We start from the raw sequence: 21110 nt of genomic DNA, 5'->3' as shown, positions 1-21110 counted from the left end.
ATAGCCAGATGACATGGAACGTAGATTAAGGTAATGGCCCTGGTAGTCTTATAAAGAAAGGCTCTTGCATCCTGAGAAATCGCTGTGTAAAGATTTTTTTCTCCAATGAATTATTCTCCCAACTCTGTAGTTTCAGATAAGGTTAACGACATTTTGTTATCGGCTTACTGGCGATATAAAAAACTCGAGAGATTTTTCAAAAATACTACAATCTAATGAAACAACTGATTTGTATTTTTACTGCTGTTCTAACAATAAAATTTCATTCAATGTCTCCATAAGAAATTTCTTCATCGCCAAAGTTTTCTACATCACAGTTTCGCATTTTCCATGACTAAAGTCCATTTTTGGAAGACCTTCCCCTCTTTTCAGGGCTTTTCGAAAAATCGGAACAACTTTTCTCTATCTTAAGAGCATTCTTCTGATAAACCGTCAAGTGGTACACGAGGGGCTTTTCGAAATCCTTGAAACAGTGATTTGATAAATGCTCGACTATCGACGGCAGCAGAAAAGCAAACAATCATCGAGGGTAGGGGGGATGATATCTGGTGGCCCCATGGGCGGAGATAAAAGCCTCGCCAAAAAGGCTGATCCTTGTTCGGCGATGGAGCGACATCTCTGGAAAGAACTACGAAACCTATTCCCACACGAGTAACTGAAATTCCCGCCAACGCGCAGTCACCGCCCATTTCATAATGGCCGCCAGTTAGAGGGCCCCGATTGGTCGATAACCCGTCGGCCATCATGGAAACCATCATGGTTATGCATAATGAGGGGAATGATGGCCGCCGAGGGAGCCAATGGGATGACGGGGCGTGGAACATTCCAAAGCCCGGGAATTTGAAAATTAGCATTTGGGGTGGGACTAAAAGCTCAATCGACAGACTGTTACGCCCCCTTTGTATCCACCCCCACCAAATTTTTCACATTCACAACTATTTAAAGGTCCCAACACGTCAATTAGACATCACTAATTACCATGATCTATTTATAAATTACTGATACCACTGATCAATCATTAATTGATGTCTTTGATCAGCTGATCATGAATAATTTCGTCCGACTACTTCATAAAACCCACCATAAACCAGCTGCTCATCAATCCATAAAAATGAAAGGATTCAAATGTTTAATGACGTGAGAAATTGTGTCACTTCCGTAAAAGGGTGAAGGGGGTGGGAGGGGTGGTGAGACACTGAATGGAAGGTCGTTGGGAGGCTGTCGTACGCTGGTGGTCTAGGCCCCCGCGTAAAATTTTTTATGATCACGACCAATAAAGTGACGTAACAAACCGTCAAGTGGTCTGTAGGTGGATGTTTTTGTGACGTCAGTGAGCGGAAGTCGCGCATAAATGCCACGCAAACTGATAGACCTGAGGTGAAGATCATGGGTGGGGGGGGGGGCATTTTGCAAGGCTGAGGGGGTTTACGGGGAAGACCAAAGGGGCTTTCCCCGGTGGGGGGAGGGAGACGGGGAGAGGAGTTGGTCGATGGTTTACGGCATTCCGTTGATGGTCGTAGTGGTGTAGTAGTGCCGTTGAGCCCATAAAAATGTAACGAGCCTGTAAACGTTCGTTTATATTGCCTCGCTTTTACGCCCGTCTGGATTGGGGTAGGTCGTGTGTCTCTGCCATGAACCTGACTGACTTGTCACGATACCCATCAGACACCTCGTGGACAGGTTCATGCGAATTTTCATTCACAAATCTGGGAATTGATGGGTTGGTCACGAGTCAGCTGATTGAAAATGATTTTTAGGTCTGTGATTTGTCGTGAGGAGGGGAGGAAGGGGACTCTGAGGTCGTTTTGTTTTGGAGATGTTGATGTCTGAAGGGTATGATTGGTCAAGGTCAAGGGAAGGTGACTTGTGACAGATGTCTAGGTTCTTGATTGCTTTTGAGTACTGGACAAAGGTTCGAAAAGACCGCGAGAGCCAGAGGATTTTATGGTAATTGGGACAGAAGCAAAGTTGATCGTCACCAGCACCAGTTACTCATCTTCAGAAACGTCATCTCTATTGATGAGGTTTCAGGTTGAGTTTCTACTTAAGGTGCAGACGACAATCCACTTAAATTTGCAGAACAAACCGCTCACGATTGGTTCGTGTTCAAATAAAAAATGACTCGGAAACCACTTTGCTTGTACCTCGCCCCAAAAAACCTATCAAAGCGCATGAATTGGGGGTGAGTTTGACAAGTTTATGAAGAACTTCTCAACAAATAAATGAAACAGCCCCTGAAATACAACCGTGACATGTGTTAATCGCTGAGTACTCCTTCACGAGCAAAAGTAATCGTCTCATTCACGCTATTAACCTTCCTCATGTTCTCCGAAACAAGAAACCAGTAGCCAAACAAAGCACCTGTTACAGAAACAATATTTCCCGAAACATAAACCATAAAACAATACCTAAAAATATTTATTTCCCAAGTACCTCCCCTTCCACTGTTATCGCAACACGTCATAAACCATAATATCAAGTTCCCCGATAATCGTCGGGCTATTTACCAAAAACAATTACAATAATTGGAATATTTTTATTCCAGTGGCCAGAAGAACTTTACAGCCCCGATAACTGGAGTATCAACTCACTTTTTTCATCTGCTACACATTCCTTCACGTAAAGTTTACGCTTTACGAGCATTACGCAATGGTAACGGTCTCGACGGCATTATACGACGTCATTCGAGACACGACCTTGGCATGATTTCTTCAGTGGCCAAGTGTGCAGTGATTCACGGAACTGTTGGGATGGTACCCTGGACCTTCAGGTGTGGTGGAACCCGTAAATTCACCATCCATCGTCCTGGCCAGCATTCATAGTTCCAGAGGTGGCACGCGTGCCCGAGAAAGATAACCCCTAGCGGTATACTATGTGGCTGTCTGGGCATTTTACTAACACTTAAAACTTTATTGGCAGTCGTAAAAGCGGACATTCAGCTCCATTCGGGGGTGCTACAACGTATATGGATTACGTGTCGTATGTCGTCAACATTCCGTTGAGATTGCAGCTTCTGCATGATGCACCTGCTTGATGTTGATTTGGGTGGATCCCACGGGGATCCGATGGGAATTTGATCGTTCTTTCATCACATTGATTGATAGGTGATGGAAATATTCTGGACATTAACTTGAATAAGTGACCGAACGTACGTACTCCATAATGTGCCAGTCAGAAATATATTCGGTAAATTTACGTAACAGTTACGCACTTTTTTAGAGAACTTTTCTTGAAAAAGTACACGACGAGAAATATTCCGTAAAAATTAGGGAAATCGCTGTTCGCTCATCGATTATGGATTCGACTGGGAAATTTTACGCGACGGTATGGTAATTCTTCAGAGTCGATTCAGCCGAAAATTACGGAAATTTCAGGAAAAATTCCTTGGCAGTTCTGTAAAATTTTAGACAATCGCATCAATCAATCACTGTTTTGATTGATAGATTACGGAGCAAGCACGTAATTTTTAAAGAATTTTTCTCTCCTTGCGGAGAAAAATATTCCATAAAAATTCCGTAGCTTTCCGTAATTCCGAAGCGACATCTAGTAGAGAAAAATTTTACGAAACTATTACAGATTATTTCGCAGCCTTTCGTGATTTTTATCCAAATTTTCTGTGAAAAATTGCGATATCATACGTTCTGACCCTGGAGGCCCCGAGGGCTTGGACACTCTCGAACGATCTCTGGAGTGGACCACGTCGGATTAACAACTTATCTACAATTATATCGAGTTCTTGATTAGAATATAAATGTTAAAAAATCAATATCGAGGGGTGAAATTCGATAGGAAGAGCTCATTGTTGTCCATAAAAGTCTGAAATGAATCTTCCAATTATTGTTGTTGGATTCATTGGAACCCAGGTCAATAAATAAATGTTGAGATATTGAAAAACAATCTTCCAATACAATACTCCATATTGTTGATAAGGCATAATGTGTTGAGTAAATGGACGAGTGGATCTGTGCAGATTGCAAGAGGAATCACGGTATGGGTCAAGAGAGCGGGGGCACGTCATTTGCATCTAGGGGAGTCTTTTGCGGAGATAGGGGTAGCTAAAGGCACCAGCGTGGAAGTGTGGCGTTCCCTCTGAAAGCTAAAAAAAGTTCTTTACCAGTTTCCTCCATGAAAATGTCAGAAAAACTCTGTGGGATAAATTAATCCCCAAAGGTCTTGTCCCCCATATTAAATGACATATGTTTCTGAATGTGTTAATGATGATTTGCTCCTAATTTTGAATGACTTTCCCTAGAACTTAAAAACGTGAGCCTTCGGTTAAAAGTATTCATCGATCTATTCAGAACAATTTATCATATATTATAACAAATTTAATTTGTAACATATCATCTGTACTTTTTTCGTATTTTTTTAAACAGAATAATCGTTCGATTGAAATTCAATAAATAGAGGAGAATAAACTTTAGTTCATTAAGACGCGTTCTGGAAATTACAAACACCATAGGATCGACACCGTAGTTTCTTCACCTTTTTCTAAACCATAAAAATCGTCATAAACCTTCCCAACTCTCAAAAAGACCAAAATATACTAAATATTGTGGTATAATGACCTTCGTAGGTCCGAAAACGACATCATCCGGACTTTTGCACACTGATAGAACAATTCATTGATTCCAAACACAATTAATTAACTGTTAATGAATGCTAGAGTCGACCATGACCCCATGAATATTCATTACCAATTAAAGTCAAACAAAGTTCATCAAATATTTATTCATTACCTCCTAACGAACAAACGTTTGACGTAACTAAATAGACCCAACTTAGTCCCAAAATCCATTAGTTAACAATAAAAAATCCCTTCAATCAGTGGCACTCAACCCTTCAACAGATTTTATTCCCAAAAAGTCTGATTCAGCGCATGAAAAATTCTCGTCCCCTCTATTTACTCCACGATTACAAAAGACCAAGCGTTTAACCCCTCAATAAGTGAGTACATGTTTTTACCATGCCATAAACCATCGCCATTACGCGAGAACGTCAAGACGATTGTGGTAGGTTAAAAACAGCCATAAAGTTATGTCACTCGAAGGCCAATAATTTAGAACGTTTGCGTGCTTGAAATCATCACAAAACCAGAACGTTAAAAGACTGCGTACCAGTAGTTATAATACATCCAGGTATCGTAAAATTTTGGTATATGTGTATGTGATTTTTACGCTTGTATTTTCATTCACTTCACATGGTGAATCATCACATAGAAATGATTTAGCGGAGGTGGATGATACCGTGAATGGAGATATGTCGTGTGTGGTTTGAAATCCATTGGGCTTGTGAACCTGGCGGGACGCCGACTTTATTAGCCACATCAATGTCATCATTGGGGTCATTGGATGGACCACACAGGCATAACAGTGGTTAACACTCTCGCTGAATCGTTGTCTGGGGACTGTCTCACTAAACTGGGATACTTTGCAACGATCGTAAAAACCGACACTCTTGCGTAATCATTCATTGCTTTTTCACGTTCTCTTTCTGGCTCTTTTTGCTGAATGTGTTGGTGCATTTTCATTCAAGGGAACGACACTGTCACATCGCTATTCGATACACTTTCTTGGGACTTTTTAGGATTTTTTGGGACCTATGATAATCGCGAATCGTGGAGAATTGGAGGGAATGATGATGAGGATCTCCATTTGGAGATGTTGGAGATTCCTGAGGGGATATCTGGAATGGCCGATAGTCCGCCGGGGATTGGCCAGCATTCGCCGACATTGGGCCAGGGTTGGTTGAACGGTGGACTTTTGTCAACTGCGGTCAGGAATATTGCGACAGCGTCCGACGGAGACTGGACGGATTTTTAAAATAATTATTTCAATGGAATTGATAGATTTTGCAATTAATTTCATTCGGAGAGAAATGTTGTATACAAGTTATGTTTTGTTGTCATTCCGGGAAATTTTATGGAACTGTTGAGGGATTCTCCAGGATTGTTTTGGAATTTTTATCGAAAAATTCGTCTGCAAATAAAAAAATTTCGCTAAAAGGAAAATATACATCAATAAATCGCAAGTGATGGAGTGGAATTTTGCAATTTATTTTACTTCAGAGAGATTTTTTCGTCTTCAGGTTGAGATGTGATTCGTCAAAATCGAAGTGTTTCGTCGGCAAATATCGCATGTCAAAGGCTGTTCTTTATTTCGTCAGTTTTGTCGCCAGGCAATTAACTGTTATTCTCAATGAGAGAAATATCTACGGTCTGAGAATTTACCCTGCATTGGCTCCTAATTAGCATCGCAAGCCTCTCACGAATGTCCCAAAAATATGTTAAAATTTAAATTGATGTTGTAGATTATGAATTAATCCTGTGAGATTTGCACAAACTTCACGTTCCGAAAGAAATCATTTTTCTATAACTACTAAACACGAAATACACCATTAGGACTCTTTTGCGGATTTTTATTTGTTAAATAATTGAAGAGAAAGAGATGATTGCTTACAATGGACGTCGTTTCTTCTGATTTTTATTAAAACCCCAATATCCAAAATATTTAGTGATAAATTGAAGATAAAAACCTCTTTTCCCCCGACAGTTATCAACCCGAAAAAAGGCAATTCTCATTTTTGGAATAAATTCTTACAATCGCTCGGTTTTTAAGTCACAATAATTCGGGAACGGGAGAGTCAAATCCCACGATTATCTCCTCATTTTCGAGATCTCCTTTTAATTTTCAAAATGAGATGTGGCTCGTCCAACTCGTATCATTCGGCCAAGAGATAGCGCAGATTGAAAACATTCCTTTCCTTTTTTTGAATTAACAAATTATTTTTTCAATCCCAGAAATACCACAGATTTGAAATTTTTCTCCGCCTTAGCTTCCCCTGAATGTCCCCCTTTTTTTCGAATTATCATCCCGAGCCTTTTAGAAATGTGCAAAAAAATAATCCGAAATTGAAATTAATGCTGTAGATTCTCCATAAATTCTACGACATTTCCAAGCGCTTCGTACATTTTCCATATTTTTTTCCCGTCACTATTGGATACAAAATAGCCATCGTTATTTTGTCTTCTTTATCATCCATTTGGGGGAGAACGTACAGTCACCTGAATTGCCTCAATTATCTGAAGGAAAAAAATAATGGTGGACCGCGTGAGAGAATCAGGAAATGGAGAGAGGAACGAATGAGAGGAGAAGGCGTCGAGCCACTCCCGAGGCGCAGCCGTCGATAATGGCATTTGGCTGGATGATTGGACTTGGAATGTTGCCCCTTCCGAAGCCTCCAGATAATCTAAGCTCCTTTCATTTGGCACCCCGACCACCTGAATTATTCTTCATTTTTTTTCCTAGATTTTTTTTTCATGCATCCGTGCGGCGAAAGGAAATTCTCGTTTCTAGGAATAACTTACTGGATCGGGTACAAAAATTCCAAAAAATTAGTACTCATAACACTCAGTGCAAGTGAAACAAGTTATTACATTCAATTTAAGCGCTTACATTTCGTTCGAGGTAATTTTTATTTGTTAGTTTAAAGGTTGTTAACTAAGGACTTTCACGTTCTTACAATCTAAATCAGGTTTAAACTGTTTAGTAATGTTTATGGTGGTGCAGGTATATCACCTGATTTTAATTAATGAGGAATTATTCCGCCATTTTATTGCTTTTGAATGAGTTCGATTGAGGAACGCGAAGGAGTTGGATTCGCAAGATTTTTTTGAGAATATCAACTTGGGAAAATGCAAAGGCTCTTTGTTTAAGAATTTTCTTCATTTTTGATAAGCATTTTTTTTAATAGGGATTTTAGTGAGAAAAATTACGTATCTGTTTCATGATTCCAGAGTAACATCTACTGGAGGCTAATTTTACCGTTGCCAATTCTATTCGGAGCGTTCCGTAATTTTTATCTCAATTTTCTGTGAAAAATCACGATATCGTCAGGGTAATTATCTTAACTACTTTTTTAATCGGTAAGAAAACTTAATGTTGATAATTTTTACTGCGTATTTCTGTCTGTAAAGGAAAACTACCCTTAAATACTGTGAAAAAAAATGATTGTTATCAAATACTCATCCACTTGAGAGAATTCTTTATTTATCAAAAATTATATTTCTTGAATTAAGTCATTCCTCGAGGATCTTAATTACCTAGAAAACTTCAAATGATAATCTTATCACTCTTAAGTACGACTATGTTCCACACAATTTCAAATCAAACCCCCTAATAATTTACCATTTTCAAGATTCCTGATTATCTCGAAAGAACAATTTCCAGGAATTTTTTACTCCTCATAATTACTGAAGTCCGTCACTCAAGGTTATTGCTACCATGAACATGTTCTAGAAAAATCTAATCACCATAATTCAAACCTAATGAGTCTCGCTATTATAATCCTCCTGTGAAATACAAAATTGGAAGAATAAATACTTCTCCGAAGTGAATAAATATTTCGCAAAAGTAATTTTTTTTCTTACTGGAGGTCTAATTTTTATCCAAAATTTCGTTCTGTTCATGATCGAAAAACGCCATTACGCCTTCCAAACACCGCAGCATCCATATTCATTTGGGACCAGAGGGGGGAGGGCGGCACAAATCGGGTTTTGAACCTGGCGAGTATTCAACCAGGGGCGGGGGAAGAGGGGGAGGAGAGGGTGGGGGGGGGGAATAAATACACTGGATTATACTCGTCGAGGGAACACACACGTTTTCCCCTCAATGTCCCCGCCCTCCCACCCTCGATACACTCACGTATTTAGCCGGTCTTTTTATACATTTTTTTTTCTCGTCGAGCATGTAATGCTTCTCTTGGAGTTTTGAAACAGCCGGCACACGGATGCCCCGAAGGAAAAGACTGTGCTCGCACTGCGTAGGCTGAACTCACCGTCGCGCCACGTGAAGGATCATAAATATTCCCTCCCGTTTAAACCCATAAAGAAACCGCTTGCGGCTCGCAAGGGTTAAGGCACAGCTCCTCTCCTTGGTTTTATTTATTTATATGTATTTTTTTTTTCACTCGTCCGAGGCATGAGGCAAAAAATGCGGAGTCGAGCCGGTCGTATAAACGGCCGAAGGACACTGGACCAGAGGAGTGTTCTCTCTCTTGGTCCCTTTGACGAGCAAAAGGGTTGCTCTTTTATTTTTCACTGGGACACGTGGGGAGTTCATGGCTTGTTTTCAATGCCTTCAGAAATAGAAATGTTAGGAGATTGTCAACAATTGGTGGTGGAGAGTTAATTGCGTGGGGTTCTAGGAGGAGATATTCAGGGGAGAAATTATTCTAAGGAGTGATTAAGTAGTTGTAAGAAGTTGCTTTGTTAACTTGTTTTGTCGGACTGTTTTTAATATGATTAGTGGAATAGTTATCTGAGGAATTGGATTTGTCAGTTATTTTCTAGCCTCAGTCGAGTTGCCCATGTGGAGCTGAAGTTCAAGACGTGGACTACTTTGTTTGGAGGGTCCAAAATGCAGTCAACACCGGTCAGACCTCTTCAAGAAACTGCGGTAAACAAACTGCAATAAATATTGTACGACAAAAAAATTCGCCGTTCCGATTTTTTTTTTAAATGCGAATTACAAATCTAACAAATTATGGATTATAGGGGAAATAAATGTATACAGAAAAATAATGTTGTAGAATGACAGTGTAAATAACCTACATTATAGATTCCATCACTATAAATAAATAAATAAAAAATTTATCGAGTACTGCTAAAATTCAGCTGATTTCATTAGTGACGTCTACCCAATTCTTCACTGTGGCGAAGAATAAATTATCAAATTGTTAATAATCTTCACAAGTTTATGGATAAGTAAAGGCTCAAGGGATTTCCCATTAATGATACATTTATTTTTACTTTACCGACACAGTAACTTCCTTCTTTATCATGAGAAAATTTCTCTAACCTAAAATAAAAATTCACTAGCCTCGATCGAAATTGGGTCATCAAACACCAATTTTTACGACGTGTCTGGACAGAAGTGAGGTAACGACACCTCGTCATTCACTTTTATCGAACAGTAGAGTAATTTTTACTGACAAATTCTCTCCGTGAAGTCCTCGCCGAAGGAAAAAATGAAAAAAAAATACAACGGTTCCATTCGGATGCAAAAAAGGATTCTTTTTCTTGCGAAAATCCTCTTCTCAGGAACCTTCAATATTCGTTCCCCTCAAAATGTCTTAAAACAACGTTTTGCGTGCGCAAAATTTAACTTTAAACGCGAGTGTGGAAATCTCCAATTTTCTTTTTCAAATAGAAAACAATTGTCCTACTTTCTCAGTGGCTCTATTCACCTCGAATGTTCTTCCTACTTTAACGATACAAATTAAATGGAGCATTCTATTCAGGTCCATCAAGGTCACAGTCACTGAACAATCAGCGGTGGTGAATAGTCGTGCCCGCATCAACTGCACGCAATTGATACACAGTATGACGGCCATTCGTTTCTCATCTGTTTCTCAATAGTCCAGTAATAATTTCATGGGGTCGAATGTATGGATGGTGGGTTATCCATCGATATGACGGGCCGCCCGCAGACGAGCAACGAGACGCGAAGGGCATACGTGACTGCCTTCATTGACTTTACGAGCCAGTAAAACGGGGCTTTATAGTTTGTGGGGTCGTTTGCGTCTCATGGCGTGTGGATACACCCGAGGACTGTATTTCTAACGCACCGACACGTATAAGAAGACACATTGATGAGGTATTTGTGACTTGAGGAGCTACCTATTGAGTGTAAACAGTTGGTTCTTATCTGTGAGGTCCTTTTAACTGGGGGATGAAATTAGTTCTAATTGCGTCATTTGGGGCGCCATTATTTCTTCATTTGAAACGTTACGATCGGTAAATTGATGATTATTCAGACGTCTAGGTGGTTGTGGGTAGTTTATTATTCGATGGGCTTTAGTGCATGTTTTTATTCCAATTTGAGAGAATTGAAGTTGAAATGAGAAATAAGAAATGTTAATTGCGATTTTTATAATTAGGGTAGTTTGGGGGACAAGTTTCGATCGCAAATTAAACGAAATGGGGATTGGAAAGAAGAGAAAAATTGTGAATAATATTTTTATAAAAATAATAAAATGGATGGAGTAACGTGGAATGAAAAAAAATGTAAAAAATTAATTAATTATGCGTTCGATCGTCGCCGTGCGATCATTTTCTTGCAGAAATCGCAGATTTTATGTTCCAATCTAGAAGATCTGCTCCCATTTCATCGCATCATTCCCGATATATGTGATTTTATATTTAATTATAAGGAACGATAAAAAAACGCGAAATATCTTTCTCCGAGATCTCCATCATTTAAAAAAATGGGTAACTCCATTGACTGAATTTAATGATTAATTATTCGATCATTAATTAATCCAAAACTGCAACATTTACAACTGTTTTATGTTCCCAGGATAACAAAACGGAATTTTTTGTCTGGAATTATTAATTACGAAACAGTTAATTCAAATACATTTTTCACATCAAGAAAAAATCTCATGGATTTTTCAATGTCCAATTCACCTGCAGTTTTTTTGTTATTCCAAGAAGAAAATTTTACGACCGAGGGAAATGGGTTTCCGACCGTGACCTTGGAGCAGCCCCTGGACGACGAAACTCTTGCACTACCCCTTTCTGGTTATAAAGCAATAAACTCCCGCAAAGGGTTGTCGGTCGTTGCGTCACACACCTCTTTCAATCTTCGAGTTTGTCCTTCATCTAAACACTGTCTCCAAGTTGTGTATCTTTCAAGGATTTTTGCAGGAAAAAATAACCTTTACAAGATAAACGTCAAACTGCCAGTTGAAGTCAAACCTTTCCGCGCGGTACTTCGAGGATTTCCAAGTTTTCGGGTAGTTCGTCAATCGAGATTATGAGAGTAATTATATCATCAGAAATTATGCGAGTCGTTAAATTCTGGAGTTGCGCCAAGGTGATAATACTCTACGGTCGTGGTTGGAGACGAGGAAGTTGTGGTTTTCACGGAAGTTATTTCATTATTGATCGAGAGTGGAGAGAGAGATAGTGAAGTGAGATTAATAAGAAATCACGAATATTGTGGGAGAAAAAATTATGGATAATGTGGTCTACGTGACAATATTTCCAGGAGTGAAACAGATTTATTTGATGGAGATTTAACGGCTTGGGAGAAGCCAATTTAATTTAATATTTAATTAAAATTACATTTTTTCGAGCCCACGGAAAATATGTCAAGAAAAATTCAACCCGTTGAGGGAAAAAATGGTGCTATATCATGTCGAAATGGAATTTATATTGAAGTTACGGTTCATTAAAATTTTTGAAATGTTGGAAAATCACATATTGAAAACTGAAAAATTGAAAAGAAAAAGAAAAAATATAAATTCATGTCATTTGGTTTCTGAATATTTAATCGAGACGGTAAATGTCCGTTTTATTTCCATTGTAAACCCAGTTATTCCGAAATCTGTCCAACACACACACAAATTACAACTACATTCTTTCCATCAATTTCGTAATATTACTCACGAGGGCAATTACTGCCTCGATAATTATAGTGATTTGAAAATAGTCTTCTCTGTCGACAAACAAATCAATTGACCGCGTCAAAACATCTCATCAGACATATTAACTTCCAAAAGACTTTTTCCAACAGAATTTTTCTCTTCGAAATTTGCGCTGTTAATGCAAATTAAAAATCATGTTAATCATTATAATTTCATAATCATAATTTTTATATTTTTATTATGGCTCCAGTAGAGGAATTAAAATTCTCCGGGATGGGGCCGCCATTCCCGCGCGACGGCAACTTGAAATTCGGTGGGATCAGCGGAGAATAACAAAATGAGCGGCGGCTGCAGGAAAGACCTGCGTAATGCCCCTCAGCTGTTCCCTCCATTGACCCCAATTTTTTATCCGCCAGAAAACCAATTGACAATTTTTTACATTTTCCCTATATCTCCCCAAATACTATAAATTTTTAAAAAATCAAAAAAATCCCCTGAGTGATATATTCTCATCACATCGCGACAAAAAATATTTTTATTTATTGATGCGATGAGTTTTCCACTCGTTTTCATCCTAAGCCGATTTTTTTATCGCAGGGATAGACTTGATGACGAAAAAAAATTGTTATCTGCGTTTGAAAATTAAAGAACCTCAATATTCATAATTTTGAAAGGTTGATTTTTTGAATAAAAAATATGACCGGTGGAAAATGTTTTTTCTTAATGCAATTTGTGACTAAAATCGAATTTGACTCAACCATTTTCACACGACAGAGGAAAACTCCACTTTTATTCTTTCCCATTCTCGCATTATGAAATTTCGAAATATACTTCATACGAAAGTTTCTCCACGTGCGACGTCTCAGAGGTATCAGTATTCCCCTGAGAATCTGGAGCAAAAAAAAGTGCGACATTCAGTCGTATTCCCCCGAGAGGGAATAACAAACTTCTTCCTCTTTATTTTTCTCACCTCTTTCGCCACGATCAAGGGGACATGGTTTTTCAATCAACCCTTTCAGCTTCTGAGACAGTCCCCTGGCTTTTATTACCCCCTTTTCGCCGTTCAATCAATTGAACTTTTCTGTCTTGTTGGATATTTCGCGAGATCAATGTCAGAATACAAATGACAGTATTTAGTCCGTTATTATTACTATTGGCTACCGGGGATTCGCATCGAAATTTACCCCAACATCACCGTTAAAAAATTGGGTCTCAATTTTTCGCGACAAATTGAGGAAATTTTTATGACGTGGAAATTTTACTGAAATCTCAAAGCATCAGGCATAAGCAGATGATAATTTTTTGTGAAAATTTTAGTACAAATGTTGTGAAGGATCACAATTCCTCGAGTGTGAAAAAATATAATGCTCGTTGAGGCGGAATTTCCCGGGATTTCCGGTATAATTTCTGAGAAATTTGAAATTTTTAACAAAAGTTCGGGAGAAATTCACAGATTTCTAGTGCCCGCATCAAATTTCTCCTTACAAATGTCTGTCGGTGTGAAAAATTCCGAGTTTGTGAGAAAAATCGAACAGAACTATAAATTTCCGATCCATTTTCCCCTGAAAATTAATAGAAAAACAGAATATTCTGATAAATACATTATTTAATACAAAGATGGCACTGAATGCGATTCCAACGGGAAAAAATCATCAATTACCCGATTTCATTGAGGGTTTAATGGAATTTGACACCGAATATTCATTTTAGATTGTAAATTTCCATAAAATAAAAAACCCCCATCTTCACGTCTTTTAAAATTCTGGAATTTCACTGAATTGTCACAAAGTTCTGAAATTTCATGACTTTTCAACTTCTAAATCGCATCAGTCCTACTATCCCGGAGTTTAATAACCAACCGATCATAAAACTTCATTTTCTCTCCATGACCCTATTTTATTTATTCATTTTAACAATGCGACACAAGTCCAGCGAACTTCTGCAATAATTACTTCATTAAATTGCAGTAAAATAATCATTTTATTCACAATATATTTTTAAAACCACATTTCCCCCTGAAATTAATAATTTCTCATTGAACCCCTCTCCAATCCAATTATCGTAATCATCCAGTCTCAAAAAATCATTTACAATCATTTTGTATTCCCAATGTAAAATAACCCACTAATACAAATTACAATATTCCCTCCTAATTATCGTCCCATACGACAGTCATTCGCATCGTCACTCGTCAATATCCACATTCAACTGCAACAAATTCCTTAAATGACCCCCCCCCCCGATTCAAAGTTCTCCAGACAATTATATCACTGACAAAACATAAAAAAAAATTCTTAATTTAATTTTCCCCTCAAAATTTTGTCTTTACCCACCGCCCCGTCCTTCCACTCCAATTACCGTAATTAAACCGGCCTCCAAAAAAATCAATTTCCATCCCGCCCAGCAAAACAAAATCTCCATTACCCCGGACTGAAGATCCCACCGACCTTCGTAATCCGAGATAAATTAGTGATTGTAAAATACTCGAATTTATTCTCATTACCTCCCCGGGCTTCAATCTACATAAATTCCGTCAGTCATTAAAAATTGAGACGTAACCTTTTTTGCATTACAATCAATTAGTCCCACTCCAACTACTCTGCAACAAACTATCACACACCGGATAATGGAAATCAGTAAGACGGTATTAAATTAAGTCGGCGAAATTCTCACGTACAAATGGAACCGGATCTGGGTAAAAAAAAAATAAGCGTCCAGTGTATTTATTCGCGATGCTAATAGTCAGTGTCTCGCCATCAAATTCCAAAATGTATTTCTCCGATAGCCGTGAGGATTTCTCGGGGCAAACCGATTGTATAGATTGCAAAAGGTAATGAAATATCTCTCGCACACCAGAAGCCTCGAGGGAATTCAGAATGAAGAGGCGCAGAAAATTCCGAGGAGACGGAGTGAGCGCCGGGTGCACGGCCACCTCTCGAGTGGTTATATTCATTATATTATAATACCAGGGGCTGAGGGAAAATGTATGGCATGAGGTTGACGGCACTGGCCACTTGGGTGAAATTGCCCCGGCGGCTAATTAGGAGCCGATTGCCACTCACCCTTTGCTGCGTGTGTTCAGACAGACTAGAGACACCTCCCGAAATTTTTATCTCGGTTGGAATTATGCCGCTCCCCCTTCGGGGTCTGAATAACTTTTTTTATCCGACCCATTCGGAGACTACAGACATCGGCCACGCCCTTTTTTCGGGGATTCGATGGCTGATTACGCGGAGAGAAATATTCAATAAAAATTACGTATTTTCTGTAATTCCGGTGCGGTATCTGGGGGAGGAAAATTTGACGGAACTGTTATGGGGTTGTTTCGGTAGGTTCTGCCATTTTTGTTTACATTTTTGGTGGAAAATTGCGGTCATTTTGAGAATCTGTAAGCGAACTCAAGTCTCGTAGATACGGAAAGTAATTTTGGTTAAAAATTAGACCTCTAGAGGGCCAAAGGTGGGATGAAATGACAATTAACTACTTTTTAGGTCAAGTTTTGTTGGAAAAATTACACTTGGCAGCGTAGGGTAATTTATGTGATACAACTAACCTTCGTTCCTCGTCTCAGCCCCTAGAGGTTAACTTTTTGCTGGAAATTTCTTTCGGTCTAAGTTTTACTGAATATTTTTCGCAGTGTAAAGGGTGAGTGTGATTTGGTCAGGGGCGTTTTGAATTGTCGTCGGTTCTATTTATTTGTTGTTCATATTTTTTTATTTATTGAGAAAATAGATAGGCGTTAAACTCAATTTTTTTCTGTTGTGGAAAAATTGTCTTTACGATGATTTAAAAAAATATATAATAAATTCGAGATGAGTTCTGGAGAAGAATTTTTGGTAAAATTCCATAATCTCAGGAAAGAGGACGTAGTTCTCGCACACATGATTAGTTAGTGATTTATGCAGATTATTTTTTATCATTAGGTATTCATTTATTCATTAAAAAAGAATTAAAGTCAGCGTTGATTTTTAAACGGTGGTTTTATCACGTGAAATTAGATCGATAAAATTTGAATGTAAAAGGTTTAATCACAAGGGGGACTTTTGATCAAGCCGCAGAACCCGTAATAGCTCACAATTCTCACAATTCTCTTCACGGATGAATATTGAGGGAAATAACCGAAATTTAGAAAATAATTAAATTTTATAAATATATAATAATTGATAAATATTATAAATACACGTCACATATGGTGATACGTATAATAATTGTTACTTGTTCCATCATTTCATGTCTATTTGTATAAGAAAAAGTATATTTTATCCACAAAATAAAACCAGTTTCAGAAATATGTCACTGATTTCCTAATGAACGTCATAATTTTTCCAAGAATCAGCTCCAAAAAATGAAAATTACATGAAAGAAGTTCTCATTTTATTCAAAATTATTGTTGCCTTCATTAAATTAATTGACAGAAATCCTTTAAATTCGTTCACAACTAGCGGATAATTATCCGAATGTTAAAAGACGAACGACGATGAAATTCCGCGACCCAATGACGCCTCCAGCACTCAAAAACATGATTTCAAGTGATCTCTGATGAACGTCCATCAGCTGATCGTGTTTTTCGTTCCAGAGTGACTCATGTGGAATATTCGGGTGAGTGTTCTTTCGGAAAATATTGAACGTCAATTTCTCAAGCTGATCTTCCAAATCCTTCGTACATTGTATTTATTCGTAGACGAGCTCCCTGGGGATGATTGTCAACATGAGAGAAGACGTTGGCTCTAGACATTCGCTGAGTGGAGGAGAATGTGAAAAGCGGGTGACACGAGATTTATCTTATGATCCTGCGGGGACGAATGCCGAGGGAATAACTGACGCATGAATTCTTCATTTTTGGGATTCACATTCAAATTGACAGCTCAATTCCATTCTATTGGAGTACCAATAAATAATAGCTTCAATACTCATTAAAAAAAAATACTAGTGAATAAATAAAATAATGAGTCGCTGAATAAAAAACAAATTTAGAAATTTTCCATTTTATCCAGATGAAATCTGTCTTCATTTACCTTCCGATTTGCGGGTCGTAGTCTTTCCGATCAAATTCATTATTGTTATTGACAGTCCTAGTGGATAAATAATGCTAATTAATTGTTATGGTAATTCGTATGGAAATTTTCTTGTTGAATAGATCGAGGTCTGGGTTTCAATTGAACTGATGCCCTCTGGACCTTTTCAACGTTTCTGACGATTTATGTTGTATCGATATTCATGAAGGAATCTTTTGTTACGGATGAACTTAATAAATTTAGTGTGATAAAATTTATCACACGCTGCGGGTACGATATTCAATGGAACTTTCTTATCCTCCATGCGTTTTCGTTTTTTTTTTATTTCTCTTCTTTTTTGCTCATTATGATTTACCGCCGCATTCCGATAAAATAATTCATCATTTCTAGTCAAATGTATTTCATGAATGAATGAGATCAAGAATTGCTTAATTGATAATAAGAATTATTTATTTTTATTTTTATGTATTGACAGAAACGAATTCTGCATTGCAATAAAAATGAAATGAATAATTAATCAAGAAGTAATAATTAATTCTTGTTAGAGATAACAATTACCTCAATGAATAGAAAACACTTCAATATTTGTGATAATTTATCCTACACTAACATTGAGTTAAATAAATTAACTAAGAGAAAATTCCGAATGTCAAACATTTTAATTGTTTAATTTTAACTTAATCCAGAAATCTTTCGTTTCAATGTTTTTTACGATTTATATCACATCAATTTTTTTTACAACTTTTCTGTCGAATTAACGAACTAAATAAACTAAATGTGATTAAATTTATCAGTCGCAAGGGGTAAGATACACGAGGAAACTTCCTTATTTCCTGTAATTTCTGGCTCTTCATCCAGCCAAGGACGATATCAGTTGGAAATATGAAATGCACCTCTGGAATAATCTGCACTCTCTTGAACTCACGATATTTACGATCCTAGTACGGGGTCATAAGCCGTGAAATGCACTTTACTCGAACCTCGTCGACTAAATACCATCGGCCTCAATCCGGCCGTTCATCTCGAGTCATACGCACGCATACCGGGTCTCTATCTTCTCAACATTACTCGCTGTAATGCCGAGGCAGAAAATACCATATTTTTTCGACAGTAACGCATTGGAAATTTATGGAAATATTACACTCAATTTATACCGATAATATAATAAAATCATCGAATTCACTTTGTATGGGGATCAACGAATGGGAAATAAATTTGTTAATGTCGAAGGGAATATTCACGGAATGCGAGAAATTGCTCGCGCGAATATTCAATTGCATTTGCCATTATTTCGTTATCAATTTTTTTCTGAGGGGAAAAAATATTGGAAGGAACATTTTCATGTGCTGTTGACAGCAAATAAAAGCTCGGTAATGGAGGGAAGTCGTATACAAAGTTTGAAGATTGCTATTTTTTCGTAATATTAGTAGAGTAATTTGAAATTTTCCATAGAAAGTACTTTGGGTACAGAAAAAAAAATTGATTAGATTGAATCTTTTGTTCGTACTTTGGCAATTGTTCGTTAAAAAAATTCTAATTACTCAATAAAAATTCCAGAAATCCATTTCATTGAAGTATATGAGTTATAGCTAATTCCCTTATATGCCAACGCTTGCTAATAATAAATATATGAAGATCAAATTGAATTCTTCCTCAGAGAAATGTTATTTTAGGTTAAATCCATTTTATCCCGATAAAAATGAAAATTCCTGTACCGATTGAGTCAAATTCCCATCCATCTACAGTTTCCCTTCCCACCTACTTAAAAATTACCATAGAAGCCGGATAAATATCCCAATCCATCCAAATGAAAAATTCCCTACCCTAAAAAAAAGTTACTAAATCACATCATTCAAATAAATCCCTAAATTATCAAAAAACTACATTCCACTAAATTACAGGATAAAACTGCGATATCGACAACTCCCGCTACACTTTTCCAGACCCATCAGCGAACTCTTACCCCAAACTTCTCTTTCTCTCTCTAAACCAATCAAAACCTCAACTAAAATTTCCAATTCAATTCAAAATAAAAAATTATTCCCCAAACCCCCCATGAGCTTCACCCCATCCCAATAAATCATCGATCCTCGTATTTTTCCCCAACCAAAACTGAACACATCTCCCAAAACAATAGTGTCAGCAGTGATAAGGAGTGTCACCCAATGACTCCTCATCCACCAAGAATTCCTCGGGATTCTAACTAAGTTTGTAATGTCCCTCGTTCACTAGTCCTCCATGTTAAATCGAATAAGTTAGAAATGCCCTCGTCTAGATATATTCTAGTGGTACTCGTACGTCAATCCATGTAATAGTCTTTCCGTGAGTGGGAGTCTGGGTTACCCAGGAAAATGTGATGGCACTTTTACCTCCAGAATATCAGAGTTTGTGGAGGTATAGAGCACAAGGGGTATATCACTGCGACGTTAAAACTTTTCTCATCTTTCGTTAATCTGGAAAAATAGACTCGTTCTGTGAGTTGGAGGGGGGGGGGTGAGAGTGAGGGGGCCACCCAAGGACGACAACGATATCATTCTCAGGTATGGCTGTATCAAACATTGGGGGCTAGTTGGTAGAAGAACGTTAGCGTCAACTTGGTTGAAGGAATTACCCACTCGTGGGACACGTTAACTCAACTAGAAGTGAGATTTTGTCTAGTGTGTTGTGACAAAGTCGTTGAATTTTACTGGATGAATGTATATGACATAGTTGTACAGTTGTCCGCCCCTACCACTCCCTCACCCCCCCCCCCCTCCTTTCATTAATGATCTCCTGGGAAAATGATAATATAATTTAGGAGACAAAGTTGGAGACTTTCTCGTCAAAATACGTATTTTTTAGTTTAGTAAATAATAAAAAAAAGATGAAGAATATGATGTATTTCGAAGATGAATCCACCCCTGACTCACCACCCTGCTAAAATGAGAGTCCGTATCTTTTTATACTTTTGTCTCGCTTTTCTCGTCTAACAAATGTTTAAATGTTTTTAGTGTCTTTTTTTGTGGAAAAATTGGTTATTTATTTGGTAAACTATTGTCACTATGTTTTGATTATTCTCGATAGTTTTTATTCATATTTTCATGTGACTTAAATGATTGGAATATTGAAAATCGATTTGGGGAGGAAAAAAACGATTTTCAATAGCAATTTCTCATTTTTTAAACAGACGCAAATACATATAAATTTATAGTTCATTAATTATAATTCATCAATTATTTGGAAAATATATGCAATAAAATACACAACTGTAATTATGATAATTTTAAATAAAGTAAAAACAAAATTAAAAAGAGAATAAATTGTTTTATCCGAAGATGTGACTTTTTGAAAATTATTTATTCCCCTTTCTCGTCACTTCTTCTTATTGTATAATATTGCTGTCAGCGCAAAACAGATGATACTCAAGATTGGAGAATCCAAACAAAGAAACTTCAAAGTGTTGAAAGTTTTCACGATAGTGCAAATATTGTCCAATGAAAAGAGAGATACGCCATTGGCACTGAGACACCAGGTGTACGATACTTTTTTTTATAGGGTAGAAACGCAGACGAAATGCATTTTCGAGAATTCGGGTGGAGTTTCAGGAATCCCCCTCCCCCCATCACTCCTCTGTAATCGCAATCAAGCGACGGATGTACCGGAGGGTGGAACATGGGGTGAGAGATG

General features: G+C 37.6%; 2 long non-coding RNA genes across 2 annotated transcripts in view; one reads left to right on the top strand and one right to left on the bottom strand.

Annotated features, from left to right (window-relative positions):
- LOC135172636 (uncharacterized) overlaps window positions 1-21110 on the bottom strand; it is an 80554-nt gene that overhangs the window by 24234 nt on the left and 35210 nt on the right. The gene's annotated exons all lie outside the window — the stretch shown is intronic.
- LOC135172818 (uncharacterized) lies at window positions 10554-17860 on the top strand. The gene is made up of 3 exons (XR_010301180.1): window positions 10554-10655; window positions 16872-17028; window positions 17111-17860. It is a non-coding gene; the product is annotated as an uncharacterized LOC135172818 (long non-coding RNA).

This window comes from Diachasmimorpha longicaudata, chromosome 2 (assembly GCF_034640455.1).
Source record: "Diachasmimorpha longicaudata isolate KC_UGA_2023 chromosome 2, iyDiaLong2, whole genome shotgun sequence".
NCBI lineage: Eukaryota > Metazoa > Arthropoda > Insecta > Hymenoptera > Braconidae > Diachasmimorpha > Diachasmimorpha longicaudata.
Note: the sequence above shows the minus strand (reverse complement) of the source record. Positions and strands in the feature narration are given on the sequence as shown.